At 45.5% G+C, this 13,390-nt stretch overlaps 1 protein-coding gene across 2 annotated transcripts in view; it reads left to right on the forward strand.

Annotated features, from left to right (window-relative positions):
- The window catches only part of LOC115472925 (store-operated calcium entry regulator STIMATE-like), a 123,966-nt gene that overhangs the window by 11,843 nt on the left and 98,733 nt on the right, over positions 1 to 13,390 (forward strand). The gene's annotated exons all lie outside the window — the stretch shown is intronic.

Here is a 13,390-nt window from a genome sequence, read left to right on the forward strand (position 1 = left end):
ATGTATCCCTAAACTGGTCTTTCTTGGTAATCTGCTCTATAATCCAGAAATACTGTGGAAAAGTTTTAATTTTTTTTGTCAAGATACGATGCCATTAATATTCTCTATATTATAATGTGAACATAATTTATTTGGATTTTTGATCATATCGTTTTCAATAGTAGCTCAAGGTGAGTTACATTCAGGTACACTACACATTTCTCTGGCCCCAGAGGGCTCACAATCTAAGCTTGTACCTGTGCTTTAACCATTGGACTACTCCTCTACTTGAAATTCCTTTTCATCCTGATAGACCAGTCCAGATAGTGGGTTATGTCTCACAAGCAGCAGATGAGGCAGAGAACACTGAAAATTCAGTGACATCATCGGTATAAGGTGTGGTGCAGCACTAGAACTTGCCAGTATTTCTCTGCCTTCAGTAGATGGTGTAGGATAGAGACTGAACAGAAGCCTCGACATCTCAAAGATCTTGCATCTTGTGGTTTGGAAGGGAAAGTTCTTTGCTGTGTAGCTGACCTCCTAACCCAGAGGCTGATTTTACAAATAATAGTGCTGTCTCCCGGACTAGTCATGGCAAAGTGAAGGAACCAAATGAACTCTTGCGTCATTTACCGCCAAAGTACTAGACTGATCAGTTAGCCCAGGAGCTGAAAGGTCTGTCACAGGATTGCCCTGGACCACTCCCTTGTGCAACACATTATAGAGTACGCCTAGACCAGTGATGGCGAACCTTTCAGAGACCGAGTGCCCAAACAGCAACCCAAAATCTAATTATTTATCGCAAAGTGCCGGTACTCATTATGGGCGGGGTCACCACATATGACTCCACCCCTATGATAGCCACACCCCTTACACCAGCCATGGCGCATAAAAACAGACATCATTGAAAATATTATACTAGTATAGGAGAAAAAAAATAACATGATTTTCTTCCATTATAAATCATTTCTGTAAGCTGTTACAGCTCTAGTATACCCAGTGCAAAATAAGACAGCAGATGTAAATTCTCAAATTGGACATATTCCAAACACTAAAATGAAAATAAAATGATTTTTTCTACCTTTGTTGTCTGGTGATTTTGTTTTTCTATCCATATTGGTCCTAGTCTCTGATTCTGCTGCTCTCTATCTGTTCTCTTAACTCCGTTTCCAGGGCTTCCTTTCCATTTATTTCTTTACTTTCCTCCTTTCTTCTTCATTTCTTGCCCTCCATCCATATCCAGCAACCCTCCTCTCCCCTCCAGCTACCCTCCTCTCCCCCTGCCCTCCCTCTCTCCCAGCACCAGGGCCCCCCTCCTCCAAAATTTAAAAGGCGTACCTCGGGGTTAAGGCAGTGTCGGCAGCGAAAAGCGTGTTCTTTGCTCGGCGTGCCTTCAGCCTACCCTTCTGTCTCTCAAGCTCTGAGTTTTATCTGGGATTATGCAAATTGATTAACCGGGTTTATGTTGAATTTTGCAAGCAGCATTTATTCATGGTACAATGGACCCTGGGATCATTGGACCATGTGTTAGTGACTTGATGCCCTTGGGATTATTTGGTCCAGCATCTTTCTTCCCTTTCCATCCAGCATCTTATCCTGTCTGTCCGTCCCTCCCTCCCTCCCTCTTTCCCCCTCTCCTTTCGTGATCCAGCAGGGCAGCACCTCTCTCTCCCTCTCTTGGTCCCCCCCCTCCCCCTCACTGGTGCTGTTATGTTATGTCTATGCTCACCTCGCCCTCTGGTGGCCAGAACCGGTGGCTGCTGTGGACCGTCACCTGTTCCAGATTTCAGCCCAGTCCGGTCTGGATCTTCCGGGCTGCCAGACTTGCTTGCTTGGATTGAACCTACACAGCACCCGTAGTTTCCTGGTGATGGTTGCAGCTGAGCTCCAGGTGCTGCTGGGCTTATTAGCCATTCTGAAACCTTGCTGCTTGGCCTTTGCATTGCGTCTAAGGCCCTGGTATGTTGGTGCTTTTGCACTCCAGCCTGAGTTTGTTCCCTTGCTCTAGTTCTTGCCTGAAGTCTTGCCTGTTCTAGTTAATCTATGTTTAGTTTAGGGTATTGCTTGTTTACTGTATTGCTTGTTTCCCAGTCTTGTGTCTTGTTTGTATATCTTTGCCTAGTTCTGGGTTTATCTGTGTTTGTTCCCTGCTTCAGTGGCTGCTTGCAGCTTTCAGTTCAGTCTCTTGTCTAGCTGTGTTTGTTCCCTGTTTCAGTGGCTGCTCGCAGCTTTCAGTCCTGTCCTTTAGCCTATCCTTTCCCTGCCTTGCTGTCCCTGTGCTGCCTAGCTGTTAGCCAGTCCTGCCCTGTCCAGTAAGTCCTGCTGGCCACCTGAAGCCTTGAGCTCAACTCTTGGTGGAAATTGGCCAGGTGCAGGTGAAGCCTAATTGTTTGTCAGAGATCTGCCCTGTCTCTAGCGTGGGGTGGTTTTGCCTGCCACTGCCGCTTCTCCAAAGACAAGCAGGCTGATATTCTCACAAGTGGGTGACGCCACGTCGGCCCCGGAGGATTTTAAAGCAAAATCTCTTTATGGCGTTCTGTCGCGCGAGCGATCGTACTGCGCATGTGCACACACCTCTTCCCGCTCGCCGTGCGGACACGCCCCTCAGTTTTTCTTTTTCCGCGTCTGAGGAGACACGGAGTTCGTTAGGGCTTCGTGTTTTCTTCAGGTCTTCGGAGTTAAATCTCTTTTTTATTTTTGCATTTGTACTTTTCATGGCAGGCTCATTGTGGCTTATATATACAGGTATTTTTTATACCTGAGGCAAGAAAAAATTTAAGTAATTGCCAGAGTCACAAGGGGCTGTGCCTGAACAGAGCATATAAGCTTCTCTTTTCTTTTTTCTTGAAAGTGCTGGTATATTGTTATCTGTGGGCTCTCTCTAGCCAGCAAACTAAACAAGCCCACATTTTTAGGATCCATTTATTAAAACTTTACAAATGGCTCTCCAGAGCTGTGACAGCCTGCTCCAGCACACCACTGTCTTTAAGCCCCAACAAGTGGTAAAGGTGTATGTCACAGGAAAAACCAGGAACCTAAGCAGGTGCATCCCTGGTCAGCCACTGAATGGGCAACCTGGTGACACAATATCAGTGGTGTAACCTTTGAAGTGAGTCTCCACCCGCCTCGGCGCCTCCTGCTCTGCAGGTCATTCGGGCGCATCGGAGGATGTGTCTTGGGCCGGATCATCTCCCTGTGAAGCGCAAGTAGTGTCTCAAAGAAACGAGACGTATTCTACTCTGCCAGGGATGCCCAAAGGAGATCATTCTGGAGTCCGACAGAGACCGATGCACGCTGGGTATAGTTATGCATCGAATAGGTCTCCACCTGCCTCGGCGCCTCCTGCTTGGCAGGTCATTCGGGCGCATCGGCGGATGTGTCTTGGGCCGGATCATCTCCCTGTGAAGCGCAAGTAGTGTCTCAAAGAAACGAGACGTATTCTACTCTGCCAGGGATGCCCAAAGGAGATGCCCAGAGCTTTGCTCCCTCGGTTATGGAGGTATCCGGGCTTCAGACATCAGTCGGTGCCGAGAGCGTTGCTCCCTCTGTTATGGAGGTATCCTGGCATTGGACGTCGATGAACCGGTACGTCGGTACCAGGTATCATCGGTACCATGGGTCCTGTCGGCACCGGGTATCATCGGTACCATGGGTGCCGTCGATGCCGAGTGTCATCGGTGCCATGGGTGCTGTCGGTACCGGGTATCATCGGTGCCATGGGTACTGTCGGTACCGAATATCATCGGTGCGTCGGTACCGAGGAGTATCGATACCAACTACATTGGTACCATGGTCGGTGTCATGGGTCCCGTCGGTACCGGGTATCATCGGTACCATGGGTCCCGTCGGCACCGGGTATCATCGGTACCATGGGTGCCGTTGATGCCGAGTGTCATCGGTGCCATGGGTGCTGTCGGTACCGGGAATCATGGGCACCATCGACTATCGGTACCAGGTATCATCGCCCATCGGTACCGAGTATCATGACTGCCATCGGTACCATAGTATCAGGTATCGTCGGTACCGTGGATACATGGGTATCAGGTATCATGGATGCCGTCGGCACATGAGTACCATCGATACCAGATATCATGACCAGGTACCATCGGTGCCATTGGTACCAGGTGTCATGAGCACCGTCGGTGCCATGTGTACCATCGGTACCGTCGGTGCTGTTGGTGCCGGATATCATGGGTACCATTGGTACCACATGTCATGGCTACCATCGGTACCAGGTATCATGGGTACCATCGATACCAGATACCATGACTATCATCGGTACCAAGTACCATGGGTACCATCGGTACCATGTGTATCATCGGTACCATGTGTATCATCGGTACCGTCGGTGCCATGGTCTAGCAGTCTGGTTTCGATTCCCTTGCATTTCCAGACTTTGTCCTTGGCTTCGGGACCATGGGTACCATTGGATGCCATGGGTGCTACCGCCTCCTGCGGCATCTGGCTTTTCACCTGGTCTCCTTCACCGATGCTGCCTCTGGTATGGGTGTTCGCACCCTACTGGGGCAACTTCTCGACCCATAGTAGCCTCCATATCGGACGTGTTTGGATCTGAGCTGCTCTGTTTGAGTAGTTAGTTCAGTTCAATGATGGTCATCTGACATTACAGTGGAGATTGTGAATCCCAATGCCCAGATGCTAAAGGTCCTGGACTACTATCTTCACCTGAGTCTTCTGCACTCAGAACAGATAGGAGTTCTAAGAACTTACTTCGGCGCCCCCGGGGCCAGAGCATACATCCTTAGCCTCTTTTGGAGAATGGCGTACCAGGCTGGCATGATCGCATCCCAAATCAAGTCTTGTCAGATCTTTACGAGCATTCCCACCGGAGTAGGCTAGACCTTTTCACCAAGTGGTCAGGTGGCACACGGTGTGTCGCAGGTTCCTGTCCAAGGGCATTTTCGACACTTGTAATGTAACACCTAGATTTCTGCTCTAGGTACAGTGATGCGCAAACTCTCATGACTGTGTGCCTCTCTCCTGGAGGAGGAGACTCAGCAGAAAACTGTAGATATGCTGTACATACACTTCCTCATCTTGGAAGTTCTTTAGAGAGAGGAGTAGTTTTCCTTGTGCCTTAAGGGGTCGTACCTGTACTCCTACTTCTCGACAGCCGGTTCGGGCTATGCCTCAGCACGCTCGTTCTAGTCAGCGGCGTGCACCTAATCAGGCCCCTGCAGCTATTCCCCAGGAAACAGAGGGGTTTTTGACTGGCTCCAATTCAGTATAGCCACTAAAAAAAAAAAAAATGTCCGTACCGGCCATTCTGCCTGTCGGGGGGGAAGTTTACATTTTCTCCACCAAAGGTGACTTCTTTTATCCTCCAACCGGTGGGGTTTTTCAACTAGTCCGGTTAGGATACATTCTCAATCTGGAATCAAACCCTCCACATTGTTCATTGGAAGCTTAATCCTTTAGCTTCCATCAAAAGTGAGTACTTGCAGAGGAACTCTCTGCTTTTCTCAGCGCCAATGCAGTCGAGCCCGTTCCACCAGGGCAAGAAGGGTTGAGATTCTATTCCAGGTCTTTCTTTGTGGGTTGCGTCCCATCATAGACATAAGGGGCCTAAACAGATTTGGTTCAGGATGCTTTCCCTGGGCATCCTTCTTCCCATACTTCAGGAAAATGATTGGTTATGCTCTCTGGATTTACAGGATACTTATACTCTCTTTGCATCCAGAGTATGTTTTTTTCCTAGTGCCTGGCTGTTGTTGCAGCGTATCTTCATGGACTGGGAGTGCATGTGTTCCCTTAACACGATGATTGCCCGTCTCAACAGATTACAGCACAGTACATATTGAGACTTCTAGACACATGGCTTCCGCAGTTCATGTAACTCCCATGGCACTTTTGCACATGACATCCGCTCAGTGCATCCTAGCTTCCCAGTGGTATCAAGTTTAGGGTATCTAGAGGATGTAACCCGACTGTTCGCCAGTCTTCGGTATTCCCCTCAGAGGTGGTTAATTCTCTCTATTTTGACTGCCATCTGAAGTATTGGACCTGGAAGGTCGTTTTCCTTAGTGGCTGTTCCTTCAACTCGTAAGGTTGGTGAGCTTCGGTCTCTAGTAGCTCAAGCGCCTTACCTTACTTCTCATCTTAACAGAGTAGTTCTCTGCATGCAGACAAAGTTCTTACTGGCGCTGGAATCAGAGTACCAGCTGATCCAGTCAGTTGTCTTGCCAACATTCTTTCTCCCTCATCTTACAAGCCCTGGCGAAAGCAAGCTCCGCACTTTTTGCGTGGAGCAGACGAGCTCCCTCGGACGGTCCGCCCAGTTGTTTATTTCTTTTAATGCCAGTTGCTGTCGGAAACTGCATAATTTCTTCTTGGATAGCAGAGTGCATCTCCTTCATTTTTGTCCAAGCTGGACTGACTCTAGAAGGCCATGTCACGGCTCACAAAATTAGAGCCATGGCTGAGTCGGTGGCTCATCTAAGATCAGTCACTATTGAAGAGATCTGCAAAGCTGCGGTGTGGTCCACACATTTTCATCTTACTACTGCCTTCAGCAATAGCCGACTCGTCAGTCGGTTTGGGCAGTCGGGGCTGCAGAACTTCTTTGGTGTTTAGAATCCAACTCCAACCCTCCTAAGCCCATTTTTGTTCTGTTCCAGGCTACACTCATTTAGATATTTCTTCTTTTCAGGTCAATTTTATTCTGGCCTCGCCGTTGCGAGACTCAATTGACCACTGTTTGTTGTGTTGTGTAAGCCTGGAAGCTAGGGATACCCCACTTGTGAGAATATCAGCCTGCTTGTCTTTGGAGAAAGAGTAGTTACTTACCTGTAACAGGTGTTCTCCGAAGACAGCAGGCTGCATATTCTCACAAACCCTCCCACCTTCCCCTTTTGGAGTTGTCTCCTCCATCTTTTGGATTTAACTGAGGGGCGTGTCCGCACGGCGAGCGGGAAGAGGTGTGCGCACATGCGCAGTACGATCGCTCGCGCGACGGAACGCCGTAAAGAGATTTTGAGATTTTGCTTTAAAATCCTCCGGGGCCGACGTGGCGTCACCCACTTGTGAGAATATGCAGCCTGCTGTCTTCGGAGAACACCTGTTACAGGTAAGTAACTACTCTTCCTCGGCAGTGGCCCAAGGGCTCACAATACCAGTGTCCAGCTTTGTAAACGGGACATGTTAACTGCCTTGATTGCTGCTGCCAGTAAAGGTACCGCAACGATTGAAAGGTGCTACCTCGGGGGTCTCAGTTTTTCCTGTGATGTGTCCTGCCCACGTGGAACAAGAAGTTGCATCATAGGGAAGACCAAGATCTCGAGGCAGCTCCTTTTAATTGCTGTGGTGCCTCTACTGGCAGCGATCAAGGTAGTCAGCAGCATTAGTCAGCAGTGGGACAGTGCATAATCATTTATCGTTTATTTATTTTCTATACCATTTCTTAATTGCATACACAAACCAGAATGGTTTACATTCTTTAAAAATACACAAAACTTTAAAATAACCTACAGGAACTCCATTTCTTTGACAGGAAAGCATGGCAAACCAAAAGCATCCATTTTGAGAATAAAAACAACAATAAAACAATCCATTCAAAACAAATTTATATGAACAAACGTGTTTTTTTTTCTGCATATACATTCTGCCCCTGTTTCCCTTTTTTCATCCCAGATTACTTTCAAACGTATTTTGGAATAGCTATGTTTTTAGAAGTTTACAAAACTTAACATTCGACTCTTCTAATGTGATAATTTTTGGAAGGCAATTCCAGAGAGAAGGAGCTACATAGAAGAAAGCTGAATGTCTAGTAGATTCCCATCTAGCCTTTTTTGGTGATGGAATTATTAACCTGTTATCATTTAATGATCGAAGTGTTCGTATAGGTGTATAGGGCAGAATGACATTCGCTAAGTATTGGGGAGTCAGTAAATGTAAAGCTTTACTATCAGGAGTCCTCTGATGGAGCGTTGCAGTTGCTGTCGTGCCACCTATGTCAGGCTTCAAAATATTGGGGGTGCTCCAGCACCCACAGAGTTGGTGCCTGTGGTTGCAGATCATTATCTATTTTAATGCTTTGAAAGTCGGAGTCCACGATTGGGCTCATTTTCGAAAGAGATGGATAAATCGGAAGATGGACGTCTTCCCAGGGATGTCCAAATTGGTATAATCAAAATCCGATTTAGGACATCTCCAACTGCAGTCCGTCGCAAGGACGTCCAAAGTTCAAGAGGGCGTGTTGGAGGCATAGCAAAGGCAGGACTTGGGCATGCCTAACACTTGGACTTCTTTGACCCATAATCGAAAAAAATAAGGACGTCCCTGACGAACACTTGGACGTTTTCACCCGGACATGTTTTTTTTTTACGAATAAGGCACAAAAAGGTGCCTGAAATGACCAGATGACCACCGGAGGGAATCGGGGATGACCTCCCCTTACTCTCCCCAGTGGTCACAAACCCCCTCCCACCCTCAAAAAAATCTTTAAAATATGTCATGCCAGCCTCAGGTGTCATACTCAAGTCCATGACAGCGCATGCAGGTCCCTGGAGCAGTTTTAGTGGGTACTGCAGTGCACTTCAGACAGGTGGACCCAGGCCCATACCCCCCCCCCCCCCCCACTACCTGTTACATTTGTGGAGGAAACAGTGAGCTCTCCAAAACCCACTGTACCCATATATAGGTGCCCCCCTTCACCTGTAAGGGCTATGGTAGTGGTGTACAGTTGGCGGTAGTGGGTTTGGGGGCTCAGCACACAAGGTAAGGGAGCTATGTTTGTCTGCGTTGTTATTTAATCTGATCTTGGTGTTGATCTGTCAAGTGTCTTGAGTCCTGAGTGGCCAATTTCTTTCCTTTTATACATTTCAGTAAGCCAATAAATTGAGATATTCAGTACCTCCTTCAAATATATATTTTTTTTAATATATCTGTTTATTGGCACAACATTGAGCATACATAAACATCAAAGCCAACAGACTAATTACAAAACTCAAACGTTCACAGTTCTAGAATAAGGGAATGCCAAACGTACATATTTTAATTTTAACCCCCCCCCCCCCATATCCGCCCCGCTCCCCTAAACCCTAATCTCCCCTCCCCCCTCCCTCAACAATTCAATATTCTACTTTTTGCAATGGGAGTGAGCGTGTCCCAGAACGGCGACCAGACTTTACAAAATTGGTCTCCTCTGGTGGAAGCCAAATCATTGATCCCTCGTCTTTCTAACGAGCAGCACTGCATCATTGCCCATCGCCAGTGTAGTGTGCAGGGGGCCTCCCGACTAAGCCACAGCTGCAAAATAGTTCTTTTCCCCATCAGCACTGATCTCTTCAAAAAGGCCTGCAGTCCTTCCGGCTTATGCCCTCTTATCAGGAACATATCAAATAATTGTCCAGGAGTGGGTTTCCAACGCACCTTCCACATAGCCGAGATCTGTTGACCCAGGGCCAGCCAGAATGCTGATACTACGTGACAATGCCAGAACATGTGGCCCAGGGAGGCCCCCCCCCATGGTCCTTCAAATATTTTTGTAAAGTTTCTCTCGGTTTCTGCCCACTACTTCAGGAAAATTCAGAAAGCAAAGATTAAGGCTTCTATGGCTGTTCTCCAATTGCTCCAATTTATCTTTACTAAAAGGAGCCTGGTTATTGTTTACCTCCTCTAGAACTTTTTCAACAGTTATCACAGCAAACTTGGAGTCTGTGACTGCACAAATTTCTTTACAATTCAGACTATGCAGGAAACATTTCTTGCATCTATAGTCAAAAAGTAATTCAGCTTAAGTACTGGGGTTACTACTGGTGGTCTCAGTAATGGTGACTGGTCTGGCAAGTTACCAGGAGAGGACTCCAAATGAGACACCAGATATGCCTCCTGCTCCAGTGATCCACTTCTCAGGTGTATAATAGATACCTCCACAGCATTAGTAACTACTGCTGCTTCTGCCTGTTGGTTCTTCATGGCTCTTGATGCCAATTGTCCCAAACTGTGACAAAGACACTAAAACTGCTGGAGACAACTCAGGCAAACCAATTGGAGACACCTCTCTGGGAAGGAGAATATCTCCTCGCCCAAAGATGAAGAACCTCCCTCTCTGTGCGCCTCCAGATAGGCACCACACATGGAGAACTTGTAGCCCCAGGAGTAAGCTGACAATTTTGGCCTGCCCAGGATCTAATGAAGGGGTAGTGGGAGGACCTTGAACAAAACTCATTTTCTTATGGGGCTTGTAATAGAAGAGAGAGAAATGCTGAGGCAAAAGTAAATATTGCAATATTGCTAGTTTCAACTGAGCTGCATGCTACCATTTTGCACCCCTCCCCCCAATGGGCTATATATTTAATAAAGATACAAAAGCATGTACGTTGCCTTAAAAAAAAAAAACTCTTGCAAAGAACCCTATGATATAACTTCCCTCCCATGCAACATGCATGTTTGTCATCGTGGGTAGTATTAAACTATGGGAAAATTTCCAGAAGAAACTCTGATGGTAACCTAATGTGGAGTAGAAAATCAAATCACAATGGATTGTATTGAAGTTCTTAAAAGCTTTGCTTTAACATTTAAAATGTTTTGGCTCTTAACATACTCAGAACTGGCACTGTTCCTTAATGTTGGAAAGCAATAGCAAATTGCAGCCTGACCATTGACTTTTGGTAGTTTACTTACTGAGAAAAGATTAAATATTAATCCTGTTATTACAGTTTTTCCCTGCATTAGTTGTAGTCTTCGTAATTTCTCTGGATACACAGATGTTTCTGTTCTTTTAACTCCATTTCTTTTGCACACTTTTTATTTTGATATTAGCTAGAACTGAATGTAGCTTTGGTCCTTGACACTGAAGTTTCAGGAGTGGCCTAATGGTTAGTGCAGCATGCTTTGATCCTGGCATCCTGGGTTTGGTTCCCACTGCAGCTTCTTGTGACCTTGGGCAAGTTGCTTAACCCTCGATTGCTGCATATTCAAGAACCGATATTGTGAGCCCTCTAGGGGCTAATGTGTGATTGTTCTCCATCTCGAGCTTCATGGTTAAGAGGATTACAAATGCAAGAATTAAATTCAATTAAAACCCATCCTCTCTGTCCTCACGCTCACACACGTGCATTGCTCCAACTCTGAATTTTTTGAGGTAGCTTTGGCCCTACTGCTGTTCATACTGAAACCTTGAAGGGATGGTGCTGGAGGAAAGATTGTGGAGAGAGGGAAGGAAAAGAGTGCACCTGAAGGAGGATGAACATGGATAGCAGGGAAGGAAGGATGAGAGAGACAGGAGAAAGAATGGAGAAGAGAGAATATGATGATAGGGGTTGATGACAGGATATAAGATAAAAAATAAAAATGAATGGGAATGAACATTTACACACACACACACACACACACACACACACACACACACACATATGAAATGAACAAGATATACATAACATAAATGGTGAAACAATTGAAAAGGAGTAATAAAATTTGATTTTTGATTTAAAAATATTGTATGGAAGTTTGAATTTTCTCTTTTAAATTTGCATTTAAAAATAATGATACAAGCAAAATACTTGACAATAAAAGCACAACTCAGATAGAGCTATAGATAAGTTATCATATACAAGGCAATAATATGTGTTACTTAATCCACATATAAAGGAGAGAGCCATACAATAACCCTTGAATCTTAGGGTATTATTTTAAAGGAAATAATAATAAGCAGAACTGAAAGAAAAAGCCTAAAACATTTAACAAACTCCATGGTAGCTCAATTAAATCACCCAGTAATAACTAAGAAGAATGATGACCTGATTCTTTAGCTTCCATGAGAAATTGGAGTTGGTCAGAATTAAAAAATACATATCTTGTAGGAGAAAGAAACAACCATACGTTTACAAGGGTGACACAACCGGAAGGTGCCACTGAGAGATTGAACTTTGTGTGCTAGAAATTTATTTTGTCTTTCTGGAGTTGGTTTAATTAAATCCAATTTTTTTGTCCCATGTACTTTACACTTTTAAATTGGGGAAAAATAGACTTTGAATATGTTCACGATACTGAGGGACTGCGAAAATAACCATGAGGGCTGCACGACTTACTGCCTCGGATTCTGATGTTTCCAAGAACCCAGTTAAATCCAAACTACTGTTTCTTGAGTCAAATCTTTAATTTTCCCAGAAGCACCTCTTGAAGGTACATTTTCGCTGAAATATAATATATTTTAGAAAAAAGTAGGTTGTGCCTCTTTTTAGGAATATGTAAAACCTCTTCCATATATTTCTTTAACTAGTGAAAAAGGCCCGTTTCTGACACAAATGAAACGGGCGCTAGCATGATTTTCCTCTGAGTGTGTATGTTTGAGAGAGTGAGAGTGAGTCTGGGTGCAAATGTGTCTGTGAGAGAGAGAGTGTGTTGAGAATGAGAGTCTGTGCAAGTGCATATGTGTGTCACAGTGTGTGTGAGAGAGAGTGTGTTTCACACAGATACAATGTGTGCGAGAGAGAGTGTGTGAGACACAGACTAGAGAGTTGCACGGGGACAGAAATCTTACCCATCCCCGCCCGTCCCTGCTGGAATTTTACCCGTCCCCGCAAGAATATAACCCATCCCCACCCATCACTGTAAGAATTTAATGGTACATAAAAGAAGATTCCAGTCAGCTCCCTCAGGCTCTCCCTGGATTTGAGCCACAGCATTGTAGGCAAGGAAGGAATGGAAGCTGAAACTTGGAACACTCTGGTGTGCACATGTAAGATTTGTCTCTGATTTACTGGCGCTGCATTCTGAGAGGTCACCACATGCACGCGCCAGTAGGTCAGGTGACATCTGATGCTCATTCCTGTGTCGGAGCTGAGGTCTGCTCATCAGCCCGGGAGCAAAGAGGATTAATTGTAACATAGTAAGTGACAGCAAATAAAGACCTGAATGGTCCATCCAGTCTGCCCAACAGTCACACTCATTATCAATTCATGATTAAATCAACGAGTGTGATATTATATACTTGATTATGGTCTTTTGTGTTTCTGGAACATAGACCATAGAAGTCTATCTGGCCCTATCCTTATGTTCCAACTGCTGGAGTTGTTGTTGAAGGCCACTCCAGTCTGTGTATTCTGATTTGTGGGACACAGATCGTAAAAATCTGTCCAGAACTGTCCTTATGTTCCTGCCACTGAAGTTGCTGTCTAAGCCCTTTCCAGCCCATCCTAAACCAGACTTCCATATATTAGACACAGACCATACAAAGCTGCCCGGTATTGGCCCTAGTTAATCACAGCCAGAGTTGCCATCTAAGCATTACTTCACTCATCCACACACATGCAGCCATTTAAGGTTAGGTTTTTTTATAACTTCCATTTTCTAATTAGAGATCCTCTATGTTCACCCCACGCCTTTTTGCATTCCATCATCATTTGTGTCTCTCTACCCCTCCTTAATGGAAAAGTTTCCACATTTGTGC

Source organism: Microcaecilia unicolor, chromosome 6 (assembly GCF_901765095.1).
Source record: "Microcaecilia unicolor chromosome 6, aMicUni1.1, whole genome shotgun sequence".
Lineage (NCBI taxonomy): Eukaryota > Metazoa > Chordata > Amphibia > Gymnophiona > Siphonopidae > Microcaecilia > Microcaecilia unicolor.